The 13739-nt window shown below is 42.1% G+C and overlaps 1 protein-coding gene across 17 annotated transcripts in view; it reads left to right on the top strand.

Annotated features, from left to right (window-relative positions):
- The window catches only part of LOC119024655 (zinc finger protein 469), a 196665-nt gene that overhangs the window by 83034 nt on the left and 99892 nt on the right, over window positions 1-13739 (top strand). For 4 of the 17 annotated variants that reach the window (XM_037107636.1, XM_037107635.1, XM_037107627.1 and 1 more), the window contains one exon: window positions 12231-12274. The exons of 11 other annotated variants lie outside the window; for them this stretch is intronic. The gene's annotated coding sequence lies outside the window, so the exon portion shown is untranslated. Of the gene's footprint in view, window positions 1-12230; window positions 12275-12674; window positions 12952-13739 lie in introns of those variants that run through there. 2 more of the 17 variants (XR_005076558.1, XR_005076559.1) reach the window with 1 other exon arrangement.

Genomic DNA, 13739 nt, shown 5'->3' on the forward strand with positions numbered 1-13739 from the left:
TCTAATGAAAGTAACAGTTTAAATGGCAGTATTCTATACAGAAAGTACTATATAACATACACATTCACTGTCCGTCCACCATCTTTTCTCTCTCTTGATTCGATTAGATTCAAACAAAAATGCAGATAAACAGAAGAAATGTAACTTTTGCTGTTTTTGTAAGAAGAGAAGAGAAAACATATACAACTTGAAATATGGTTAAGGATAAAAATTCATTGACTTGCAGTTTTTTAAACATGTTATTACAAAATACTCTTTTCTTTCTCTTCCTCTCTCTCACACACACACACTGATATATACGCGTACATACACTGTAAATATTCATGTTCGTTCCTGTAAATGCTCGCGTTATTTATCCTTTCTCTTTCCATTAATTTCACTTAAATTTCTGGCAATTAGCACCTTTTAATGTCAAAGTGATTTTATCACCTTGGAGAAAAGATCCAGGACTCGGAGCTCTAAGACTGTGTCGGAGCCTAACTGCTCGGAAAATGACACAGCGTGCCACAAAAAACACTGAATATCACATGGAAATACAGAACCTCTGGTTTTCCTTTTCATGTGTCTCCCTTTTCTTTCACTTCTCCCTCACTCCCTCGCTTTTATTTCGTTTTTCGAACATGTTTCTGGCAGCGGCTTGCTTTCTGACTGGAACAGATGTTGTGCTTGGATTTGCAGTGGCATTGTTCTGGTGTGACTATAACAGTATGTTTGAGTACATTCAGCGGTTGCGGTAGAAGTGAGTCTTCTTCCCTCCTGGTGATTAGGGCTGAAAGGGCAGAGGTGGTATCCAGCCCACCCTGACTGTCTGTGGAAGGATGCTGCTCCAGACTTCGGATCATGCCATGCCGGGTTGTGGATGTGCCTGCCTGAGTAAACACCTCCCGGCCAAATCTTAGTAGGCTGTATGGTTAGGAGGTGATGGTCAGTTGACTCTTTGATCATCGACCTATCTGGGATGCAGATGTTCCCTTTAGGGGAAATAAATGTCAACTGTTCCTGTCAAAAGACAGAAAAAAAACCAACCTTCAGACAAAATAAATAAAAGTTGTTGAAATGATTCAGTGTGAAGCAGCATTACACGCTTTTGTGTAACATCTATCAAATGAATATTGAATAAAATAAACGTTTGACATTTGTGAAAAATGCACTAATTTGCTTTTTCTCGCTGAGAGTGAGAAGAGAAGATCAACAACACACTCATGTTTGAGAGTGATTTCAATCTGCTCATCTAACTCTCTGCAAGAATGCAATTAAACACATTTCCCCGAATGTCAAAAGTTTCCTTTAAAGGTCTCCAAGTAGAAAGTGAGATTTCCATCACTTTTTGGATTATTAAGCCTGTCTAGCTGTTTTATAGATACTGTACTGTACTTTAACTTCGCTATCACCACTACAGTCACCACCCTCAGACACGCCACGCTTACAGCAGCTGGTGATGAACGCCGGCAGACGTAGATTTAGGAGTAGTAGAACTAGATACCGAATGAAAAGATGGCACCTATCTGGTCCGATGAAAAAATTTGCTATCTTCTGGGTTTACTTCTTCAGCATGTGGCCCACTGACTATGCAGAGTAGAGCTTCTCCTGCTGGTTCTGTCTGCAAGGTCTCGCTCGGCCCGCAGACTTTACACTGTGATGACGTTGCAGGTTTTTAATTCGCTTGTCTCAGCACAAGGAAAGTTTTACAAATAAAACCTCCATGGATCGAAATTCATAATAGAAAGAGTCATAAATGACCAGTTCAGTTTGTTCTCTGAACAGTTTAAGAGACATAATTGTGGTCTATGGGGTATTTATTTCCCTGCAATGTGGACAAGATTAGGTTTAGCAGAGCCTTTGTCTCCAGGTCTAAGAGGATTAATGCAGGTGAGGCAAGACAGTGGGTAGTGCGTGCTCAGGCCTGTGAGAGCTGACCAATCAGAGGAGGCTGGGCTGACCTGAAGAGCTCAGAAAACAGAGCTCCTGCAGCAATGAAAAATAATGCCAAAATGGGTCTTTTTGTGATTGTACCTGAGTCAAATGCATAGTTACGACAAAAGAGCCTCTTTTAAGGTTGAATGTATTTTCATTTTCGAGACAAAATCGTTTTCAATGGCATGTTAGGGGCAAATACTATGTTAGCATCAAGATGGCTGACATAGTAACACTAAGAAGGCTCCACACAACATGAAACTTTGCTCATAGTATCACCAGGGTCTCTACACATGAACATGAGCCGACCCGAAAATGAAAATACGGGCAATCTTAAAAGAGGCACTTTCATCGTAATTATGCTTTTAAATGAACGTTTGACTCGGGTACATTCACAAACAGACCCTCGGTTGCATTTTGGCGAGAGTTTCACTTCAAGATGAGGCTGAAATGGGACCTATACATTATTGAATGGTGGAATGGGAGATGTAGTGGAAAGACACATTATATCAAGGGCATGAGTTTGTCTGCTATGGTCGTGGGTTAAACACCCAACTGCACTACATAGACAACAACCATGATGGTAAAATAATTGTATATAATCCATCATTCTGTATTTCTGTCTTTGTACTTCATTGTTGTATGCAGACTGTCAGTCTGCCCTTGATTAGAGCAAAGTTTGTATAACGCGCAGCATCCACTGCACTTTGGCTGCAGTCAGATAGACGGCAGACTATACAGTGTACTGCATGTGGTTTATAGAGATCTGATTGTTGCCCCTTCTACTGTAAACTATGATGGACCAAAATGAAAAAGCTCAGAGGCCCTTTCTGTTAGATATGAGCGCAGCGGCTGGCGAACCGATCAGCTCCCCCCCCCCAAGAGATGCCAGTCAAAAACTGGGGTTGGTTGAGTTTAGAGGGCAGGGTGGTTGGTGTGCTGGGTGACAGAGCGAGGTTAAAGGGCACAGAGTTTAGTCTGAACACAAGATCCTTCAGTGAGATTTATTAGCAGCAGATAAGGCTGATAGCCATCTGCAGCCACGCTCACTCCGCTGAGCCAGCCAACGCTGTTCCGCTGCCAAAGCACACCAAATGATACATTCCTTAATGTGTCTGGCAGGAGAGGGAGAGAGAGAGGAAGAGAGGGAGAGAAAGAGGGAGAGAGAAAGAGAGATCGCATGAAAGATTTGCGGGGGATCCTTTTATAAATCTGTTTCTGCTTTGTGGTCTAAAAACAACTTTTACTTCTTTTCCTTTCTCCTGCCACATGTCTTTTTTCAGGTGAAAAGGTAACTACTGGTCTGTGGCTGTGTGTGTGTGTGTGTGTGTGTGTGCGTGCGTGCGTGTCCACAGACAGACAGATAAACTGCCTCATTAACCGACCGGCCTGGACCTTTATCATGGCGAGGGGAAGAGGAAGCTGTGAAAGAGAAGACGCGGTACATGATAGCATTTTAATCACCGCTAATAGTGGAGCTACTAATGAGACTGCAAGTCTGTGAAAACAGCCCCCTGAGATCATGGGAGGTGACATACCACAGTAGCAGCACACACACACACACACACACACACACGCACACACACACACAGCACACACACTACACGGTGTCACAAGAAAACAGTAATGCTACAAGTTAATGAGGAAAATCCTATTTGTGTCACCTGCAAACGCCTGAAAATGTGCACGGTCACACACTCACAAATTCACGTCCACACTCATTTACACGCACACACGCACACACACACACACAGAGGCATCTTGAAGTAATTGGCCTGTTGGAGTGAGAACACTGGGCTGTGGCTCGCTGTGAGTCTGCTCTCTGCTGGACAGATCTGCCATGATGTGCAGAGCGCAGAGCAGGTTGTGGCCCTCGCTGCTGTCTGCCTCTTCTCTCAGCTCCTCTTTATTTTTTCTAAATATAGCCAGAGACATTCATAAATGTCAGCGTGGCCCGTTATCTCAGCAAAGAGGCTGGAACAAGTCAGATAAAGACAGTCTAAGCCCTTTGCTCTTTTGTCTGAGGGATGAGTAATGACAAGTTGCAAGTAATGCACATGTGTAAAAAAAAAAAGTACTTTTTAGACTTTACTTCTGCGCTTTACTTGAGTATACACTCGAGCCAGTAATCTACTTTTTACTGCTCTATCTATCTATCTATCTATCTATCTATCTATCTATCTATCTATCTATCTATCTATCTATCTATCTATCATCTATCTATCTATCTATCTATCTATCTATCTATCTATCTATCTATCTATCTATCTATCTATCTATCTATCTGTCTATCTATCTATCTATCTGTCTATCTATCTGTCTATCTGTCTATCTATCTGTCTATCTATCTGTCTATCTGTCTATCTATCTGTCTATCTATCTGTCTATCTGTCTATCTATCTGTCTATCTGTCAAGATGTCTACTTTCCAACTGCTTGGTAGGAACAATAAGCCACCTGTCTTCTAACCATGATGCGATGATGGCGCTGCAAACTCCAAGAACCAGTGGCAGCTTCCAGATACAAGCCGTGGCGAGATCTGTCCATGCTGACAAAGACAGCAGTCGCATGATGAAGTGCTCGTTGATTAGCATCCTTAAAAAACGGCGTATGGATTTTCAGCACTCTTCCCGGCCACTGATTGGATTTAGTGTCATGTTCATAACAAGCGGCAGAATGAGCCTCCCGCCTCAGTAAACTTTATCCCAGACATACAGTTCACATTTACGCCTTTTTCCAACATCTGTGTTGTGAGTTGTGTTTTCAGTCCACCCCCCCAACAAAAAGGCTGCGCGGTTAATTTCATGTGATCGTTAGTGGCACAGAAACCACTCAGACTCGATTGTGCTCCTAATCCCCCCTGAGCTCTGTGTCTGTTGTGCATATTGTTCAAGTGGACTGAGTAACATAATATGGAATCAAAGAACGTCGTGGATGTTTCTGATTGACTGTTTTTTTGAAAAAAAAAAAAAACAGGAGCTTTTGTTGCTGTAGCTCCGGAGCATTTAAAAACATTTATTTAAATTTTAGATAAAGTTTATTCATCGGCCGCTCGGTAGTTCAAGGAGAAGCTGGCGATGTGTTTGGACTGTGGGAAGGGATTGTAATTTATTCACTTGTACTGGCACGCCCATTAATAACACATTAATAAATAGCTGGTTTATGAACTCTCGGAGTGAGTGCTCAACTTACTGTTGGTTATTTTATTGCTCCTGGACTAGAAGAAAGCGCCAGCCCGAACCCACCCCCACCCCCACCGGCACTCGACCACATGATATTCCTGACAATCCATGTGTGTTGATGTGGCGAAGAGTGAAACAATGAGGAGGAGAATTGTGGGAAAGATTATCAGCGATAGGGTGAAACCACCACTTTGATGTGTCCTTCTCTCAGTCTGGGGGCCATAACAAAGTTTCCAGCCACACAAGGGTTTTGATGCTATGTTTGCAGAGAAGTTGGATCTGGGGCCATATAATCTGAACATTGGGTATTAGATTCACATAAAACAATACAAGTTGGAGCCCTTGAGGTTTTTTTTCTAATGGATTTGGTTGGCAGCGGGACAGAGCACAGCTGGGAGGGCTTTAAAAGTGAGCATTTAACAATACAGCCTTAGACACTTTCTCCAAAAAGGTTTTCATTAGTCTGCTTTGGAAAAATGTGGCGAATCGTTTTTTGACAAATTTGCTGGGTCAGAGTGTCAGAGCTTTTTGTTCGCTGGAAACTATCACGGTCTCTTAAGCGTAGGTACTTTCACATCTATTATCATTTTCTTTCTTTTTTTTTTTTTTCAAAGTGTGTCTGAGCCTTTTGGGCGCTTGAAAGGGAAGGGCTGTAATTTTTTTTTATTTTAGGAACACATTACCACCATTCTGCTGTAGGGTTTTGTTTTTTTTTTTTTGCTGCATTTAGAACATTTACCATTGTTACCCAAGAATGTGAAATCCCGCGTCTGCGAGCTTTTAAAATGTGCTTAACTGAACGGTTCCTACTCGAATGACCGTTAAACGTACAGCACATTTACATTACGGCTTTATTCTCATGAGGGGAGAACGCTCTCTTAAACGCATACGCAACAGGGGAGTGTATTTTATACGTGGTAATTGGCCTTCACTAATGGCCACACGGCATTTGGGGTTTGTACGTATGGTGTAATGCTGAGGACGTGGAAAGCAGGACCACCGTTGTTACACCAGCTCCCAGGATGAGACTGCTTTGACTTCCTGTGAGTATAATGTCATGACAAACACACTGAAGAACGCAGCTGTGCAGTGGTGGGGGGATTTGCTGGATCCAGATATTGTTTTTGCTCGGCCGTATATTTATATTTTTAGTCTTTTGTGACAGAGAGATGTTAGTTATTTGCATCAGTTTGACAGAGCTGCATCGCAGCTGCTGGATCCACAATCTGAAGGTGAACTGGTTGAACCTGCCCTTTTAAAAAGTTTCTACAAATCGAAATCGGTTGGTTCCACATGTCAGTCGAGTTAAAATATAATAAATCACTAATGAAATGCCCCCGCGCCATAATGGAACTTTTTTCAAACATTTCCCCCCCTTTGTGTTGGAAGTACAGATGCCGTTAATCACGATATACTTTTTCACTTCATCTGTAAACTATTGTCTCTTCATGGACTAATCATTTTAGGTTTACTCGAAAGCGCTCCACCTGCCAGTCGCACCACCATGGGAAAAAAAGAGAGAGAGAGTGTGTTGAACCTGGACACCTGATTACAATCTTTTTCTGCTATTTAACACTCACGGTCCATTCTCCAACACAGAAATGCCTCCAGTTTCAGCAAGACTCCGCTATATCAGAACAGACAATCCCTCTAAATGTTGATATCATATTCACCACGTTGTTCGTTGGCGCCTGTAATACTGAGCATATTCTTCATATAGCGGTGGTCTAGACGTGGTTTGTTCAGAGGTATAGGCTCAAGGATGGGTTGAAAACGGACAAATGAGGAGTTTGCAAGGCAGTCGCAAACAGAACTTTTGGCTGAAATACTGAGAGAGAATCCAGCAGTACTGAATAACTTACTTGATTATTACGTTGATTGTTTTAAGTACTGTATCTTTAAGAAGTTTAACTTCCAGGGTAACTTTTAACATTCTCCGTCCCTATTTTCACATGTAAACTTAAACTAATTCTTCTTTTCACTTCAGTTTTTCCTACACACACATTTTTCTACACAGTGGCAAAAAAAAAAAAAAAAAAAAAAGACTGCTTGAGCTGACCTGGAGCCATGCAGATGTCTCATACATAAAAAAGGATCTGGACACAGCGGGAGTGCACGCTTCTGTTCTGCTGCTTAAAAGTCCAGAAATCAAAAAGCTTTTCGCTGGTGAGGAGGAGAGGAGTGAGGAGGAGAGGAGCCATTAAAGAGCTGATCTTTAATCGATATCCACATAAGGAGAAACTTAATGGAGACATTAACATGACTAATATCCAACTCAGCAGTGAAAGTTTTATAGCAGCGCAAGATCTTAAACAGGTGCTGTCGAGAGAACAGGCCAGGCAGCAGAATTGGACAGCAAAGTTAATATGCGCTGTGTGCAAATGACGGTCAAGTGTGCAGGACGTTGCTGTTCGTAAATCAGTTTTCCTCGGCGGTGCGGGACGCGTTTGTGTGCGTGCGAGTGGACTTATTAATATCCAGCGGACCCCGACAGAAGCGAGGGAGGGCCGGCGAGGAATTCAGGGCTGCAGAGATAGAGCTGAGGGGCTCCAGTCTGTAGACAGGTGGACAGGTAGCAACAGAGACCTCATTGTCCGCGGCTTAATCAGGCAGGCAGGTGTGCAGCTCGGCACTCGCCTCACCCCAGCAGCACAGCACACTCCTTGACTCCCTGCGTCCTCCCGGCCCCCTGTTACCTCATGCAGTCTTATTACTGTGCCTGCAGCCACGGTTAGCAATATCAAGTTTGCTTTAACATCTAATGGATTAGAAAATAATAATTGATTGTTATTGGAAGGCTTGCTACAACATGAGGTACTGTTTGAATATGAGATGTGCCACGGACTCATAAAGTCATGGAAATTAATGGACCCGTGTTGACTGCATGATTATTTTCAATTACGCACACATGACTACAGTATGAGGGGGGATTTATTTTTTAATTATTTTTTTCTGTCGCTGAAATAATTTTGTCCTTATTGTAAGTTCAAGGAGGCATCATGATTAAAAAAACAAAAACAAACCTGAAGTAACGAGTGCAGAGAGCAGAGAACCAGAGCTGCAGTGAATGAGTGAGATATAGTTGTAGATATATTGCAGTTTAAGCAGGCGATTCTGCCAAGCCGGGTCCAGGTTGATAAATCTGTCAGCGTCGAGGGCCAGGCTACACAGATCCAGGTTACCGTAGGACTTGACTCCGCTGCTCCCCAGCTGGCTTGGACCTCATCCAGAACCTCATACTATATCCTGGACCGGTTCCAAGCCTCTGGTCTGTCCTTACCCAGCCTCAGCGCACGCTCCCCCGCTACTACAGGCCGGACGTCCTCTTGGCACTGTGCCACGCAGCTATAGTCGAATTCTGTGGACGCTGCAGCCTCCGTCCACTCGCCTTCCTGCCTTTTAGATTAACGTTTATGGAAAATGTGCAGCACTGAACACTTATTCAGGTAACTGCAGGAGTTATAGTTCCATCCCTCCTTACTAGTTTTTTCAACATTAAGACATCACATGTCCAAATATATATTTTTATTAAGAACACTGGTAATAAAATATATTTAGGTCCCTGTAATAAACATTTGTTCATCAGTAACTCAGCCGTTTTAAGTTCTTATAAGATGTTTATTAATATTATTTTGCATTAAAGGATAAGTTCACTCAAAAGCTTGATGCCAGAGCAGAAAACTGAATAATGCTCTATGCATAATGTTGTACTGCTCAACCTGCAGGATCCGTCTTTCACTGCTTAATCCTGCAGTAGGTCACTCCCTTGATCCCATAATTCTGCTAACATATATTTTTCCAGGCATTCCTTGCAACTTTTTATCTCTTCTGTAGGACATTTTATATCATCTCTTCCACTGCAGCTTCCCTGATATAAATTACTCCACTCGATAGTTTTGCTAAATGTGTTTGACAGTCTAAGGCCTGACCTTAAGTCTCCAGTTCTGCAGCGGCAATACCTCCTGCAAGTTATGGATTGACGCGTCCAAAGAAAATATGAATTTCTGTCTCTTTCTTTTCTAGGATTGAATCGTAAAATATCAAACCGATGATGATTTTTACGAGGGCCATAGTTCTGGTGTATCTTTCAGCTGCAGTAGTGAGAAAGGGCTATTTTACGGTGGCTGTCCAGCACAATGCAGCTGTATGATGACCCATTTTAAGCTTGGTATTTCTACAGTACATAGAGAACTGATTCAGCAGCATGAATGTCACGTTTTGCCAAACTCCTTAAGCTTCCAGACGTCATAATAAGTTGATGTTTTAAAAGTTGTAATAGTCCCTCGTTCTAAATCCTATTTATGTTTCATCCAACGATTGTGTAAGGCATGTAGTATGTTAAACAAACACTACATCTCGTGCTCTACAAGAGCAGCCGAAATCACTGCCTTATTGCGCAAATGTATGTCTATAAATAAACATTGTGCTTTAGTAAAACACTGACAAAAAGCACTTAAAGGATGTGATTTATTATCCATTTTACTCTTCAGGGCCCCGATAAATCTGAGTGGTTCAACGGGCCAGCCAGGAAAGGCCCTGTAGGTGTGACGTGTGAGAGAGTTCAGAGATAATCCCGGAGTATTAGGGTTTCATTTGCTGATCAGGGTGGTTGGGTGCCAACGTATTATCCGACTCACAATGTTGTGTTTGTGTTTGACACAGACTAATGTGGAAATCCTTACAAAAACAAGCAGTTTGTCCTTGCAAATGCAAACGAGCCAGGGAATGCCAGGATATTAGTTCCTTGAGCGTTGGCACTCCTGATCGGTTGCTGACTGTTTGAATCAGAACGGCAGCAGGCGGCTACTTGTCACCTAATACGGTGAATTCCATATGTACGCCATAAAACCACTCTAAATAGAAAGACCCTGAGCAGAGATAGAAACCTGATAGCAACAGTCATCTGCATCTTACAAGAGAAGATGGTTTACTCCTGTGAAACTCTGTGAAAGTGCTGTAATTTACGTTTCTCTGGTAGTGTTTATGACGGCAGAGAAAGGAACCTTGAGCAGAACAGATAAAAACTATTGAGGAGCCTCGTTCATGAATTTAACCATGTGTTAGTATCATTGTTTCAACACAGTGGTCGAAACTTTCTCTGCTTCAAAACATCCCTAAAGATATGATTATCGTGCCAAACCACGTTTAAAAACATGGCTGAGGAAGTTTAGATGTTTAAGACATCTGTGGATAAGATGTAGCACCAACCAAAAACAACCCACTAGTGAAATCTTCAGTGAGCGGCCTGCAGAGGAGACGGTGGGGGTAAAGAGAGCATCAGTGTCAAAGTAAGAAGAACATGTTGAGAGTCGCCTGTCTCCATCAGGTTCACACCCTGCTGCAGAAGAGTCTTTTCTTCAACATAATGCTCGTAACAACAGGCCTTTCTGCGCTGCAAATGAGCCATATGCCTGCAACATCTACTTACACACAGCGCTGCGCTGATGGGCCGTGATAGGAGCATTACATCCCCATTGCATCACTGCTGGAAAAGTTTGAGGCCAGAGCAGAAAATAAAATGCAAATGACCACAGAGCATTAACTGTTCTGAAACACAGCCTGCAGATTGAAAGCATGTACGTAGCTGCGGCCAGACAAACAGCGGTGCTGCAGTCAGATCCCCTACGTGAGGACCGAGTTCTGCAAACCACCAGAACACAATGAGCTGGACCACAGAGTGGCCTCGTGGCCACTTGGACAGTAATAGGTCCAGAACCTCACCACAGGTTGAATAAGAGTGTGACCAGACTCTAACCAACAGATCCCAAAATTCAGAGCCAAAGTCCCCAAGACACGATCTGTCATTGGCTCTTACAGCGGTGTCAAGGCCGTGCAGCGGCGGACGGCCGTGAACTGTTCTGAGTTTCCAGTCCAAGTCAGAAGACTACAAAACAACAGCAAATTAATTATGTCATGTCGTTATTATTTATTCATATTATTTACAAGATAAAGGATTTATTCACTTTAATAAGGAATTCTTCTCGCCTTTGATCCAGCTGCTGCAAAAATTGTTAATAAGTTGATCGATAACTGCTTATAAATGAATGTTGAAGTTGTTTTAATCTTAATAAAGCATCAAAAAGCTTTCTAAAGGTTTAACGATGACCGAATGTGTGAGTTGAACAAACTCGTATGACTTTTAAGTCCATTCTGTAGCAGTCTACAAACTGTTAACACATTTTTTATAATTGCTTCAGTGCCAGTAAGCGTGCTTATGATGCCATCATTAGCACTTGTACAATCAACAGATAAAAGCACAGAGGGAACGTTTTGAGGAGAGTTTTTAGAGAAGGTAGCAGGAGTGGTTGGGCAAACAAATCCAGTATAAACATTAAGATTTGGAAAGTTCTTCTGTGTTTTTAGAAAACACACCTACAAACACTAATCCAGAGGAAACAAAGCAACAGGGGCGTCCCGTTGGAGTTTCTCCTCACTTGTCTGAAGGATTCACTGGAACTTTGTCTTGATTGGTCCAACAACAACAGAAGAAAACAGAGAACTGAGGCTCTTAAACTCCACTAGACGTTTGCCTTTCTTGCTTTGTTGAGTATGTAGCACACAGGGATTAAAGCAGTGATCCAAAACAATGAGCTGAGAGAGGCAGAGAAACCTTCAGACAACTTTCCCCCCGTCAGCGCTTCCAAGTGAAATTATCGCTGGATTGCCTTCTGTTTTTCCGGGTGAATGCGTGCTGGGTCGCAGACCAATTTATAAAGTGATAGCGAGGTTTGTAGGGAACCAGTGTAAATGCACATGGTTTCATTATTATCATCAACATTTCCTATATATAGGTATAATAGACCTGTCATTTCCCATAATGCATAATGCAAACTTAAGAAAATGTCCTCCAAAGCTACCGAAGACATTATTATCCTTGTGCTGAGTAAACTGAGCTTCATATGTACGTTTGATGGAATTTCCCTTGAAGATAAGCATCATTTACAGATTCAACACTTAAAAGAAGCCTTTTTTTCACCACACGTACATGAATGTATGGTATGTACGTGTATTCATGCACCTTAAGTAACATGTTAACATCCACCAGTGGTGCGTGACATCTAACAAGGCCTTCCTGTCTCTCTTATTTCTGCCTCCAACCCTGTATTTTACATCAACTACCATTTCGCGTGCAAAGTATGCGACTGAGGGGAGGACCGATGAGAGGCCGTAATTGAACGGGTGAGTAAAACTGGGTAAGGAAAAAGATAGAGTCGGTGAGTGAGGGAAACAAAGACGCGGGTCAGGGAAAGTCAGCGAATGTCAGCACATCCAAATCAGATGCCGGGCCGTCACCCATGACCTTGGCACAGTTGGATTTGCAGTTCTGAAAACAGTAAGTATGTTGGTGAAGAGAAGAGAAACGGTCTGCCCTGAAAACTGCCGCTGAGTCACAATGATTTACTTTGTTGCTTTAATTTTTTATTTTTTTTTTCCCCCCTCCAAGAATCCCAAAGTTTAGCCCCTCTTTTTCAATTTATAACACAAATATAGAAGCAAATGAGCAAAGCTGACTCTGGATATATTCAAATGAGTCACAGTGAATTTAAGCTTTTCTTTTACTTTTTTTTTTTCACTGCAGGGTCACAGCTCTTATTTTGGCGAGCCGCTCCCCCCATGCTGCGTGTGCGAGCTTCATTTGTCTTCTCTGTGGTTTTGAGTTTGACGCATTTATTGATGTTGGGCGTTGTTTGTAGCATGTTTTAGACACTTAGATTTGTCAGAGAGTAATACAGTATGTTTCTCCTGAATTCTGATGTTACTGTAAGTTGGAACATTTTTTTTTGCTCCTGAGGTCTGACTGTTACTTCTGCGAACATGTTACATCGGACCTCATCTTTATAAAGTTTTAAAACACACTCCCTCAATATGTGTCATAATATATAGTAACTGAAGTATTTTAACCACTCAGACTCAACGAGGGATTCATCATTACGATTGTTCCAACCCACAGAACCTAATTCAGTGACTTTTTAACTATTTAATGAGAGAGTAATGTGAGATATACTCCACTGCACAGGCTGTACTGTATACTTTCTAACTTTAATGGCATGTAGAGGCCTATTTGTTTACAAATTAAATGTTTGACTTACAGAAAGTAAGAAGTTATGTGTTGTGATTTAATAATCCTAAAACATATCTTGTCTTATGCTTCTTTACATCTTGTGTTTTCAACCGTAACTGATGAAAACAAACATTAAAACCTGAGATTTACTTGTTATCGTCCATTAAGGAACCTGTCATAAGATGTTCCAAAAGGTTGTGCATTTGAATCAAGCAAGGAACAAATAACATGTTGATTTATGGACTACAGAGGTGGTGGAACGTAGATTTTTATTAACTCATTAACGGGGCCGGCTAGCTGTTTCCATCTGTTTCCTGTCTCTCTTTTTTTTTTTGTGAAGCTAAGCTAACTGGCTGCTAGCTATAGCTCCATATTCAACGCACAGATCTGAGAGTGACTTCAATCATCTCATCTTAAACTCGATAAGAAAGTGACTAAGCGTATTTCCAGAAATGGTCGTATTGAGATCTAAGCGCCGTTTCCCGTGCAAATTTAACACGATCACATCACTTCCTCAGGGCACTGAGCCGGAAATGCTGTTGAAATGCAGCCACCGCCATCTGCTGCGTGTCTGCCCGACAC

The sequence above is a fragment of the Acanthopagrus latus genome, chromosome 8 (assembly GCF_904848185.1).
Source record: "Acanthopagrus latus isolate v.2019 chromosome 8, fAcaLat1.1, whole genome shotgun sequence".
NCBI classification, from domain to species: domain Eukaryota; kingdom Metazoa; phylum Chordata; class Actinopteri; order Spariformes; family Sparidae; genus Acanthopagrus; species Acanthopagrus latus.